At 48.8% G+C, this 12841-nt stretch overlaps 2 long non-coding RNA genes across 2 annotated transcripts in view; both read left to right on the top strand.

Annotated features, from left to right (window-relative positions):
- Positions 1 to 12841, top strand: part of LOC147579373 (uncharacterized) — a 270292-nt gene that overhangs the window by 228247 nt on the left and 29204 nt on the right. The gene's annotated exons all lie outside the window — the stretch shown is intronic.
- On the top strand, positions 440 to 11610 carry LOC147579374 (uncharacterized). The gene is made up of 2 exons (XR_015253855.1): positions 440 to 781; positions 10399 to 11610. It is a non-coding gene; the product is annotated as an uncharacterized LOC147579374 (long non-coding RNA).

Here is a 12841-nt window from a genome sequence, read left to right on the forward strand (position 1 = left end):
CAGTATCCAATCCAAGATCTCACAGTGATTTAGTATCTTGCATTTCTTTTAATTCTCTGAATTCACTGGGCTCATGCTGGCCTGTTTGCCTTGGAGCCTGCCATTTTCTTTCTCACAGTAACTTTCCTGCTCACAGCAAATTCTTTTTTTTTTTTTTTTTTTAATTTTTTTTTTTTTTCAACGTTTATTTATTTTTGGGACAGAGAGAGACAGAGCATGAACGGGGGAGGGGCAGAGAGAGAGGGAGACACAGAATCGGAAACAGGCTCCAGGCTCTGAGCCATCAGCCCAGAGCCTGATGCGGGGCTCGAACCCACGGGCCGCGAGATCGTGACCTGGCTGAAGTCGGACGCTTAACCGACTGCGCCACCCAGGCGCCCCCAGCAAATTCTTATTCATCCTGCAGTAACCCTTTTTTTGAGTCAAAAATAATGTGGGGAACTTGGTAGGAGTGGGATTTGGGTATCTGGCCCTTCACAATACTGAGTGGGGGAAAATGCCACTCCCCTTTCCACGCCCAGGATCTCATTTGACTCTCACTTGGGTTTTATATATCCTTCTTTACACAAATGCAAACAAATACTAACGCATATTACTATTCATTCCCCCTTCTCCCAGCCGTGGTTACTCAAGGTCCACAGGTGACTTTCATAGGACAGCATAGTTGGCCGGTGGCAGAGGGGGAACCTGAACCCAAGTCTCTGAGTTCCAGTTTCATCAGCTGGCTGCCTGGATCCTTCATGTGTGGCCTGTCTCTGCTGTCCTCGGTTGTCCAATCTGGGTATGCCTCGGTATAACACTTGGCACAGTGTGGTGGATGGTGGGCTTCCTGTGGGTTCTCACCTCCGTGCATATTTAAAGTGATTGTATCATCCTTGGCTTTGGGGACTTTCCTCAGGTTACTCCAGGCTATGTTGTGGCTGGTGTCCCCAACACCCATCAACCCACCTCTGCCCAACAGTCCAGGAAAGCCCCCAGGATGCCAGACCCCTGGGTTCCCTGACTCCGTGTACCACCTGGGGCTTTGGTGGACTTTCGGCTCCGCCCCCCCCATCCTCTCACCCCCAAGTCGCCATTACGTGGGGTGCTGTCTCTCACCTACCACCTTTTGGGGATGTTTGGGAGGCTAACTTTCCATGAAGCATGAGGGGTGTATTTTCCTCTAAATTTAACTTGAGGTGATTTAACATCTGAAGTTTAACATTTAGATGATTGAAAAAGAAAGATATAAGAGTGGAGAGGGAGAAGTGTCCCTCTTAGAAATTGTTCTAGATTAGGATTTAGGAGTCATATCAACCTTAGGCAACATATGGGCCTGGTTGGGATCCTTATTGAACCAGATCAATTATTTAAAAGATTTTTTTAGGCAATTAAGGAAATTTAAATATTGACTATGAATTAGATGATGTTAAGGAAATACTGTAATTTTTTAAGTGGATGATGGTATTGTGGTATATTTTTGAAACACCCTATCTCTTAGAGATTCATCCTGAAGTTTTTAAGCCTAGAATGATCTGGTGTCTGGGACTTTCTTTAAACTTCTCAGCCCCTTCCCGAAAAGTGGGGAGGCAAAAGAAATACAAATGGCAAAATGGTGGTCATTGTTGATGCACGGTGAAGGTACATGGGATTCATTATACTACTCTCTGTACTTTTGTGTGATTTGAACACTTCCATAATGACAAATCTTCATCCAACCTCCTATCCCCTATCAGTCTACCCCCCCTCCCAGCAACCAGTGCTGGTTTCTATGCATGGTTCTTTATGCAAATACTAATACATATTATTCCTCACTCCCTTTCCCCACCATTTTTTAGCACCTTTTGCTACTGGTGCATTTGCCTTTTTCCATCTTGATTATGTGCAGTGGGCAGAATAATGCCTCCCCCAAATGTCCACATTCTAGTCCCTAGAACCTGTGCATATGTTACTTTACATGGCAAAGGGGACTTTGCAGATATGATTAAGATACGGACGATTATCCTGAATTATACAGATGGACCCAATCTCAGCACATGTATCCTTAAAATCAGTGTTGTGGTCCTGGCTATGGTTAGAGGGAGAGGTGATAAAAGGTCAGAAAGACAGGACAGTACTGGCTTGAAAGCCAGAGGAAAGGAGCCACAAGCCAAGGAATGAGGACAGTCTCTAGCAGCTGGAAAAGGCCAAGAAACGAATTTTTCTTCCCTAAAGCCTCCAGAACTAGGAACACAGCCCTGCGGGCACCTGGTTTTAGCGCGATGAGAGCCACGTGTCAGACTTCTGAGCTCTAGAAAGGCAGTATGATAAATGTGTGTTTAAGTTTATGGTAATTTGTTACAGCAGCAATGGAAAGGTGCTGCCTTCCATCTTGGAGATACTTCTGTATCAGAATAGAGATTGTGCAGCACTGGTTTCCCAGGTTATATACACTGGCTCTGAAGTCTGACAGATCTGGGCTGGAGTCTCAGCTTTGCCGCATACAAGCTGTGCGGTTTCAGGCAAGTTACATCATGTCTCTGAGACTGTCTGCTTATCTGTAAAAAAGGGAGTAATAAAAGCACCTGTCTCATAGGGTTGTTAAATCATAGGAGGGTTAAATCATACAGCCCATGCAAACAATGAGCACAGTGCCTGACAATAGTAAATGCACATAAAAGCACAGCTGTCAAAGTATGGAAAGAGCCGTAATGTCCATCGAGATGGAAGAATGGATAAAGACGATGTGATATATATATATATATATATATATATATATATATATATATGACATACATATGTGATATGTATATATATCACATACGTATATGTATATACACATATATACACACGTATATATACATATACACATGTATATATATACATGTATGTATATTCACACAGTGGGTACAATGGAATATTACTTGGCAGTCAAAAAGAATGAAATCTTGCCATTTGCAACTATGTAGATGGAACTAGAAGGTATTATGCCAAGATTAGTCAGTCAGAGAAAGACAGATATCATATGACTTCACTCATATGAGGACTTTAAGATACAAAACAGATGAACATAAGGGAAAGGAAGCAAAAGTAATATAAAAATAAGGAGGAGGACAAAACATAAGAGCCTTATTTATTTATTTTTTAAAATTTTTAATCTTTATTCATTTTTGAGAGAGAAACAGAGTGTGAGCAGGGAAGGAGCAAAGACAGAGGGAGACACAGAATCCAAAGCAGGCTCCAGGCCCTGAGTCATCGGCACAGAGCCTGATGCGGGGCTCAAACCCACAAACCGTGAGATCATGACCTGAGCTGAAGTCCGATGCTCAACCGACTGAGCCACCCAGGTGCCCCGAGACTTTTAAATACAGAGAACAAACAGGCTTGCTGGAGAGGTTGGGTTGGGGGATGGGCTAAATGGGTAAGGGGCATTAAGGAAGACACTTGTTGGGATGAGCACTGGGTGTTATACATAGGGGATGAGCCACTGGAATCTACTCCTGAAATCATTATTGCACTATATGCTAACTAACTTGGATGTAAATTAAAAAAAATAATAATAATAATAAATTAATTTAAACAAAAAGGCCAGCTGTTAGTAATACTATTAACATAATTACCATAACAAGGATCTTTCCCTGGGTGCTCCAGGGATAGCTCCAAAGCAGCATCTGAGAGAGGGTGGCCATCACTGATCTCCTATTTTTTCCCAAGTTGAGGCTCCCTCCTTCCCACACGAAGGGCGTGTCAAGGGCCAGTGGATCCTGGCAGGCTCCCATGCTGCTCCCACATGGCGTAGCTTCTCTGAGTGATGGGGACCTCCAGGATCCCTCTCCGTACCTGTGCGAGCTCACCTCCTGCTCGGGCTGGCAGTCTCCTATGGGTCTTTGTGGTTATTGGAAAGGTTTTCACCCTCCCTGTGACCCCTGTCCATGTTCTGCCTTCTGGCCACCACATGGAATGAGTTTGCTTTCCCTTCCACACGGCAATCCTTCTGCTTTTTAGATGAGTGTGGAGTGGGAGAAGGAGTGTCCTAGGCTGGGGGCAGGGATGGGGGCACTTATTTGCTGAATGGCCCTGGGATTATGTGAGCCTTTTCTGTTTCCATCATCTGTAGAAAAGGAACAAAAATATCTATGTTTCAGCATCCTTGTGGGACCCTATGGAAAATATCCCCCACACAGTAAATTCAGCTTCCGTTCTCTCCCACTCCAGGCCACACCTTAACTGCTCCTTGGGGAGGAGGTTTGAAGTCTGCCCCGCCCCCTCTGGCTACTGGGGAGTACAGGGCCCTGACCTAGAGCCGGCCTCCAGGGATCCATAACCACTTGGAATCTTCTGCTACGGGATAGTCTTTGCTGTCAACCCTTCCCCGCCCCACCTTGGGCCTTATCTCTGCTTGGCTTCCAGGCAGGAACAGCCTTGTCCTCTTTGGGGTTTGGGTAAGCACTGTCCTCTCACTGCTGAAGATGGAGCCCCCACCCCCACCCCCCAGCTCTCCCTGCTTCTCTGGCCTCACTGTGCCTGATGATGGGCTAAAACTCCTCTCCCTGCCACACAATCCCACAGATGCTAATGCTTTTACTCGGCATGGAAATACTTCCTTATTTTTAGCTCTGGCCCTGGTCCATCCCTCTGCACCCCTCTCTTTGTTAACTTGTCCAGATCTGCAAGTTGTTTTCCCAAATTTGTAGAGTCACAAGAATGCACTCTGGTCACAACACTTACAGGGGCTGTGCCCACACTTCTCCCAGTCACCTTGTTTACTTGTACACATCTGTTTCTGCCATATACATCCTCAAAAGTGTCTCCCCGGCTTCTTCCTCAATTCCTGTACCTGCCCTGTCCCTCCCTCCAGCAGAGAGGAACAGTCCCAGGAAAACCAGAAGCTGGAGGGGTCAAGGGAAGATGGTGAGAGAGAGACATCATTTCCTTCCTGGCCCCAAGAGGCCAGCTGGGGAGGGTGTTATATACCGTCCTGTGCATGCACACGCATGCGTACACACACACACACACACACACACACACACACACACACACACTGTGTCCTGCCTTCTGTGGCGGGTGGGGGGATGGCTGTGGCTGGATTAGCCAGCTTTCCGAGGCAAAAGTGGTTAACCCAGAAATTACTGTGCTTTCCCTCCCAATTTAAATTTAAGATGAACAAACAAACAACCGCCGTTGGAACAAAGAGTCTTAAACTAACATTGACACAGAAAACCAGGCTTCTAAATTGAGACATGCAGTGTTTCCCCAAGCCTGGCAGTCCAGGTTCCTCTCTCTTGAGGCAAGCTGGGTTCCACATATTTAGCATGAATTCCACCTCTGGGGCTTGCTCTGCTCCCAAACTGAGACTGGAAGTTCCCTGAGGGCATGGGACATTTTGTTCGCCTTCCTTTTGTATCCTCAGGTCCTCAGGGTGAAGCCCAATTCCTTAGGGCCCGCAGTATATGGTGCACCTTTCCCAACACATACACCCTGGACTCTCGGCTGTTCCTGAAATCAACAGGCACACTCCCCCTTTGGCCTGGGCACTCAGTGTTTCACCAGAATCCCTCCTTCTTCTGGGCCTCTGCTCTGAAGCACCCCTATTGGATAGTTTCTCAGCTTTACCAGTGACACAACCCAGCCCAGCCCAGCTCAGTCACCCATTCCCTGTCCTCCTCCCCTGCTTTGTTCCTCCATCACCCTTAATCACCACCTGAAGCACATTGGTTTGTTTTGCCTGTCTCCTTCCACTTGAATGTAAACTTCACAGGGACAATGGCAGTCCTTTTATTTGCTGCTCTATCTCTGGGGCCTAGACCAGGCCTTCAGTGGGTGTTAGTACATAGCTGTTGAAAAGGGAGTGCTTCATATATGTGGATGGATGTGGCTTGCAGTGGATGCTTCTCAGCCGGGACAGCTGGGCCCCTGGATAAGGACCTCGTCAAGAGAGAAAGGGGCCCGCTTGGCCTCCCTCTGAGGGCTAAGTGGCCACCCACTGTCCAGGCAGAACACAGAGTGGGGAGGGCTGGTGTGTGGGACTAGGCCTAGTCAGAGGTGAGGTGTCCCTGGCTCAGCAGCCAGCCATTCCTGCCCGTCCCTTCCTGTGCAGTGAGTAAGCCAGGTTGGGGAAATGAGCCAGGAAAGTGGCCCCAGTCAGGAATACAGCGGGGTTAGGGGTCAACAAAACAAGAACTCGCACCCCTCCCACTCTGCCCATCAGAGGCGCCTTTTCTGTACCTCCCATCTCTGTTTTGGTCAGTGTCTTTCTGGGTTGAATCGTGCCCCCCACTCCCGAATTCATATGTTGAGGTCCCCACCGCCGTGTACCTCAGAATATGACTGCAACTGGAAATCACGTCACTGCAGATATAATCAGTCAAGTTAAAATAAGATTACACTGGGCTAGAGTGGGCCCCTAATCCAATATGATTCTGTCCTTATAAAAAGAATGCCACGCAGACAGGGATGGATTTTGGAGACGTGATGCTAAATGCAATTAGCCAGGCACAAAAGGACAAATATTGTACGGTTCCCCTTCTGAGGTACCTAGAATAGTCAAACTCCTGAAGACAGAAGAGAGAGCAGTGGCTACCAGGGGCTAGGGTAATGGGGGATGGGGACAGAGTTTCAGTTTGGGAAGATGCAGAAGTTCTGGAGATGGATGGCGGTGATGATTGCCCAACATTGTGAATGTGCTTCATGCCACTGAACTCTTAGGCTTCAAAATGGTTGAAATGGTAAATTGTTTCGTTATGTATATTTTACACACACACACACACACACACACACACACACACACACACACACTCACAAAGGCCCTGTGAAGAGAAAGAGACACAGACAAAGGGAAGACATTGTGAAGACAGGGAGAACACCATTGACAAGCCAAGGAACACCCACAAGGGGGACTGCAAACCCACAGAGGTAGGGGAGAGGCATGAAATGCTGTCCCTCACAGCCTCAGCAGGAACCAACCCTGTCCCCCTTGTCTCAGACCTCTGGCCCCTGGGGCCATGAGACCATACATTCTCATTGTTTACCCCCGAGTCTGCAGTAGGTTCCGGCAGCCCCAGGAAATGGATATAATACCTCTCCTGGTGGTAACGCTTCCTGCCAGGGTCCCTTGATTTCTGGAATTCAGACTCACAGAGAGAAGAGCTGGTTTGTGAGGATTCTTCTGCTTCTGCCTTTCTTTCATTCCATTTGTTCTCTTGGTTGCTCCTTCCCTCCACTGCCTCCTCCCCCTTCTCTACGGTCCCATCACAATATAGGAACAATTACTTGTTCAGTGTCTATCTCCCCCTCTAGACTGTGGGTCCAGGAAGCCAGGGACCTTTTGTGCTCATTCACTGCCATGTCCTCAGTGCCTGGCCCTTTGGAGCACTGGGTACACATTGTAAACGAATGAGCACTGTAAGAAGGGGAAAGAATTAATCTTGCCATGACCGCCCTCTACCCCTACACCCTGGTTCAGTCAGACGTGTGTTGATAAAATGTGCTTATAATGGCAGAGGCAGTAGAATCCCCCTCCTGACCATGCCAGCTGATTGGGATCTCTCCTGGGTGGGTTAGTTGCTACTGCAGAAAGTCCCAGGGGCAGGGCAAGGGCCTGGTGGACAAAGCTGTTTCCTTAGGTCTGCCCAATTCACACCTAGCACTTGTCCAGTAAAAGAAGGGCTAAGGAAGAAGCTGGCCCATATTATGTCAGGCAGAGCCTGGAACCGGATTGGAGAAGAGTCCTGGGTGGATATTGGAGTATGCATTCCTCTTTCTCTTTCTTACTCCTGACCCACTCTGCTTCTCTGTTGTGGGAGCAAAAAAATAGGAGTGGGGATGAGAAGTAGAAAGAAATAAAAGTCCTCTCCTCATCTTTTATTTTTATTCATAGATTCGATGACTATTTATCGACTGACCATGTGCCTGATACTGTGTTTATGCCAAGGATGGAGAGGTGAATAGACTCGTTCCCCAACCTCAAGGAGCTCACAGCCTGAACAGGGTGATAGACAGGCAAACTGTCCCAGAATAAGGTCACAGCTGCTCTGATGGAGGCTATGTAGGTGGCTGTGGGAGCAGAGGAGATACTCTGAGTGTGGGACTTAGTGAAGGCTGCATCAAGGAGGTGCCCTCAGAGAAAGGACTTGATGGATGAATAGGAGTTTGACATATAAAGAAGAGGAGACGGTGGGGAACGGGGAAAGCTTAATATAAGCAGAGAGCATAGCACCTGGCAAGGTGGGAAGTCACAAAAGTGCTATGTAGATCTGGGGTGACGGACGTGGGCATGGAGGTGGTGGGAGGTTGTAGGGAGATGGTGTGGCCAGAGTGCCTGCTGGCCTGGACTCACCAACTTGGGCGTGCTCCTGAGAGTGAGAGGGAGTGAATCTAGGCCTCGTGTGTGCGCTGGTTATTTTCTCTTTGTTCTCCTTCCTGCTAGCCCATCCACTCACTTCTCACCTTCTCCAAACACTGCTTCACCCAGGCTCCCTGGCCCCCTGGTTGGAGGACAGGAGGAGAGATAGGTTGGGGTATTTATCCCCTGGTTCCCTTGTCACACTCCAAGCAGTGGCTGCATCCCTCTGTGGCCATAGCTCTGGCTTTCCTTGGCTTCAGTAGCATGGTTTCTCTCTGCCTCTCAGGCCTAGGGAGGGGGAGGCTTTCTGCTGCCCACAGCTAATCCCCAGAGGCATCCCCACCCCTGTCCATTCACTTAATCCTGCATTAAACTCTCTTTAGAAAACCCCTCTGACAGTTCCTCTGCTTCCCCCCAGCAGCCTGCCTGATGCAGTAGGGGTGTGGCTTAGTCAGCATTTGGTGGGCAAAATAGCACTGGTGAGGAGGTAGACAGGTGGGGAGGGACGGAGCCAGGAATGCTAGTTAAGACACTTTTAAAGTCCAGGTAAGTGGGGGAACCTGGGTGGCTCAGTCAGTTAAGCATCTGACTGGCTCAGGTCATGACCTTGGGTTCGCGGGTTCAAGCCCCACAGCGGGCTCTTTGCTCTGGCAGAGCCCGCTTCAAATCCTCTGCCTCCCTCTCTCTCTGCCCCTCCCCTGTTGGTGCTCTCTCTCTCTCTCAAAACGAATAAAAATAAACTTAAAAACTTAAATAAAGTCCAGGTGAGAGACGATGGGCTGGCATTGACCCAGTGACAATGGGATGGACAGGAGGGACCAGAGCTGGGAAGCATTTCTGAATTAGAACTGTCACGTTTTGGTGACTTACTGGGTAGATGGGGGAGGTGAGCGGAAGCAAAAGATGGACCCCCAGGATCTGCTTGGAAGACAGAAAATATCGGTTCACAATTGCTGCCCAATAAGCCGTTAAATCTATTTCCAATCCAAATTTGGGACTGTTTAGTTTTTGCTTAACCTCTCCTATCTTGAAAACACTTAAGTACCCTTGGAGGCTGTGGTTTAGATACCAATTGGGCAAAATTGTTATCCAACAGGAGGCTGTTCAAAGAACCAGAGACAAAGCCACTGAATCAGAGACAAAGACAAGGTGGATGACGGAGTTTAATTCATTTTCATTTTCACACGTGCGCATCTCAGGCCACTGAGCATCCATTCACCCTTTGGGTAAAAAAGCACCTCACACGCCCTTTAAGAACCTCCCCTTCCTTCCCCCCACCCCTGCTCCCCATTCTGGCACTTATACTTTGGGTGGGATTGATCCCACTCTATGAGTCAGCCTGACTGGCCAAAACCAGTTTGTCTTCCAGGCTTGGGAGGGGCCTGGGCTCCAACCAGAGCCAATGAGACTTTCTGGAAGAGAGGTGGGGGCTCCTCCCCCACAGGCTTGAATCTGGAAGCGTGGACATGGGAACCACTGTCTCCATTTTTGCCATTGGAGGTGGCCTGAGAAGACACCAGCTCAGGGAGCAGATCAAAGACGAGCTGAGACGTGGAAGGGAACCAAGGTTTTGTGGTAGCGTAAACCTCGGTCAGGCGACACCAGAAGCGGCTCAGCCCTTCTGCTGGACTTTTCAGTTCTGTGAGCTCGTATTTGGTTTCTGCCTTTTTCTTTTTTTCTTTGGTCACTTGCAGCTGAGAGAGCCCTAGACGAAACAGCAGATGTCATCAAATTGTGTCTTAGATTCTAGTTTTTTAGAGACAGTGCTTCGTGGAAAGTGTAATGGGATTTGGTGACAACATCACAGTTCCCCACTTAGGCTAGCTCCTTCCATCGCAGGTCTCTGTGTGTGAAACAGTGCCAGGAACGCCTGCCTATTTTGAAGGAAAAGTAAGAAAAAGAAAAACTGTAAGGTGTTTTCAGATTTTCATTACTGTTATTTTTATGCGCTCCTTGTGGGTAGGAACTAGAGTGTTTTTTGTTTTTTGTATACCACAGAGACCGCTAAAGTGCCTCACACAAAGCAGGTGGTCAATAAAACTAGAGCTCTGTTTGAATCAAATTGAATGTTCTTCCTGCTTATTCTGTCCAAACTACAGAGGAGGAAAATGGAGTCCCAGAGAGACGAATGATCAAGCCACGTGCCAGGAGCAGACTTGGGAATCCTGTTGCTGAACTCAGCTGAGGTCAGAAACCTCAGTGAAGCTCCATCCCTTTGAGATGATGAGGTGACACTTGAGTCGTCCGGTCGCATTGAAAGGGCGGGCCTACGCCGGCCAACTCCATCTTGTTCTGTGTCCTTCACCTTGACCACGCCTCCTCCCCTTGAGTAACCACCCCCCCCAACAGGACTCGGACCCTTCCCCAGCCAATCGGCTGAGGCCACAGCCATTACCTCACCAAGTGCCCCTAGGCCCCAATAAAACCTTTGTGCTTTTGAAACTCGCTCTCTCTCCCCGGTATTTCACCGCTGCGTCGGTGCAAGTAGGGGATTGAGCTCGAGCTAGCTCGAATAAAGGCTCTTTTGCTTTTACATCGGACTCAGCTCCCTGGCGGTATTTGGGGATCATGAATTCTGGGCATAACACCATGGCCTCTGTCACTAGCCTGTGAGGTAACTTTGGAGGAATCCCTTTCAGCCTTCTGGGCCCAGGTTCCTCATCATTTGAATGGGGTTAGTCCTCACCTGTAAGCCTCAGTGGGCAAATTGACAGGCCACACCCCCCTGCTCCCCCAAGGTGAGTTAAGTGTGATATTCCTGGCTGCCCAAGGACAAAGAAAAGGGGAAAAACAAATGGTTAACTGATCAAGATCATAGTCCCACGGGACCTGAGTCTCCATCTATTGACAAATATCTTAGTAAATCACAAGAAAAAGGCAATCTCAATAGCTTAATCTCCAGAAACCTATAGACTCCTTCTCCTGGAGCCCCACCATCACCCCTCCATAGTGATGTGGGAAACGAAGGCAGAAGGAAATGGCAGAACTAAATGTCCTTATAACCTGCAGCCCATTGACAAATACTTGAGGCTGGCAGAGTAAAAAGTTTCTCCAGGAACTCCCAACGGTCTGAATGCTAATGCTTTGCTAGAGGGAAAAACAATGTTAGCCTGACAATAGCTAGGCCTCCACTATCCTGGGAATCTTCTTTAGCATATGAAAATCTCCCTGGAAACTACCCCTGGACTTTATGCCTCCTAACCCCTAACCCCGCAGGATAAAACCAGTCTCTCCTCATGGTCCCCTGGGCAGCTCTTTCTGTCCGCTGGTACTGTCCCCGTGCTTTAATAAAATCACCTTTTTGCATCAAAGATGGCTTCAAGAATCCTTTCTTGGCCATCGGCTCCGGACCCCGCGAACCCCACTGTCACCCCAAAACCTCATCACAAAGGTCTTTTTCAGCAGGTGCTGCATGAGGAAGAAAGCCGTGTGCTGGGGGGCCCTCCAAGCGCCCTCGTCCACACGATTTCCTGTGCTTTTTCCCAGGCTGTGAGAGATTTCTCTCAGTGACAGGGAGAAAGCTGAGGCACTGAGAAGTTGAGTGTCCTGCTGAAGGCCATCAGCTAATCAGAGACACGGCAGAATTCACACCCACTATTGTGACTTTCAGTTCAGGCCTGGCACAGGCCTCTGTGCCTCCTGTTGGGAAAGCCAGTGCCCCTAGGGACTTGCTCACAGATGGTGCTCCATAAATGCTGAGGGGTAGGCTCAGAGGAAGCCGGCTTGTCCCAAGGCCAAGACCGGTGCTGGTCTGGCCACTCTGCAGATGGCCTTGCTGAGGCCTGGCTGGTGGGGGCGCTGGAGGCCCAGGTTACCCAGTGGTTTATTTGGGAGGTGGGTGCTGTGTTTCTGACGGAGGTGGGGTTGCTTCAGCAGGACTTGGTGAACAGCCTCTCTCAGGGACCAAGGGAGGCACGGCTCAGACGCTGGGCTGGGCCGTGAATAGCTCTTCCGGCCATTGTACTCACCAGTGCCCCGGGTCATGAACACAGAGGCCAGGATGCCTTTGTAGAAGTCACAGCAACACCCTGTACTTCCCCCCGCATTCCAAGGAGGCTCCTGAGTTTGGTCACTTATGGGAGGTCTTCCAGACACCCCCTTCCTCTTCCTCTCCTGGACGCCATCCTTTTCGGGACCCAACGACAACTCTTCATGGTGTGATCTGAGGGCTGTGGGAGGGCCTGTAACAACGTGGCTCTCCCCATGTTGGGCAGCCCTCCTTCCAGACGTTATCTCTTGGCTACACAAAATATTAACGTCACAGCAAATATTTTCTGATTTAGGCTCTGTTTAAGAGCTTTACATACTAATTTTGTCAACAAATCCATGAAATAAATGCTATTGTTATCGCTCCCTGCCTGTTGTTATGAAGGCAACTGAAGCATGGAGGGGTCCAGTAACTCCCCCAAAGACACATCAACAGTGAGTGGCAGAGCCAGGCCTCAGACCTCATGCATCTGAGGCCGAAGCCTATGTTCTTAACCACCTTGCCGCATTACCCTCTGTGTTAGCCTGGTAGTTTGTACTTTGGAAATGGGTAAG

The sequence above is a fragment of the Puma concolor genome, chromosome B4 (assembly GCF_028749965.1).
Source record: "Puma concolor isolate L17-30 chromosome B4, mPumCon1.1.hap2, whole genome shotgun sequence".
In the NCBI taxonomy this organism is placed as follows: Eukaryota; Metazoa; Chordata; class Mammalia; order Carnivora; family Felidae; genus Puma; species Puma concolor.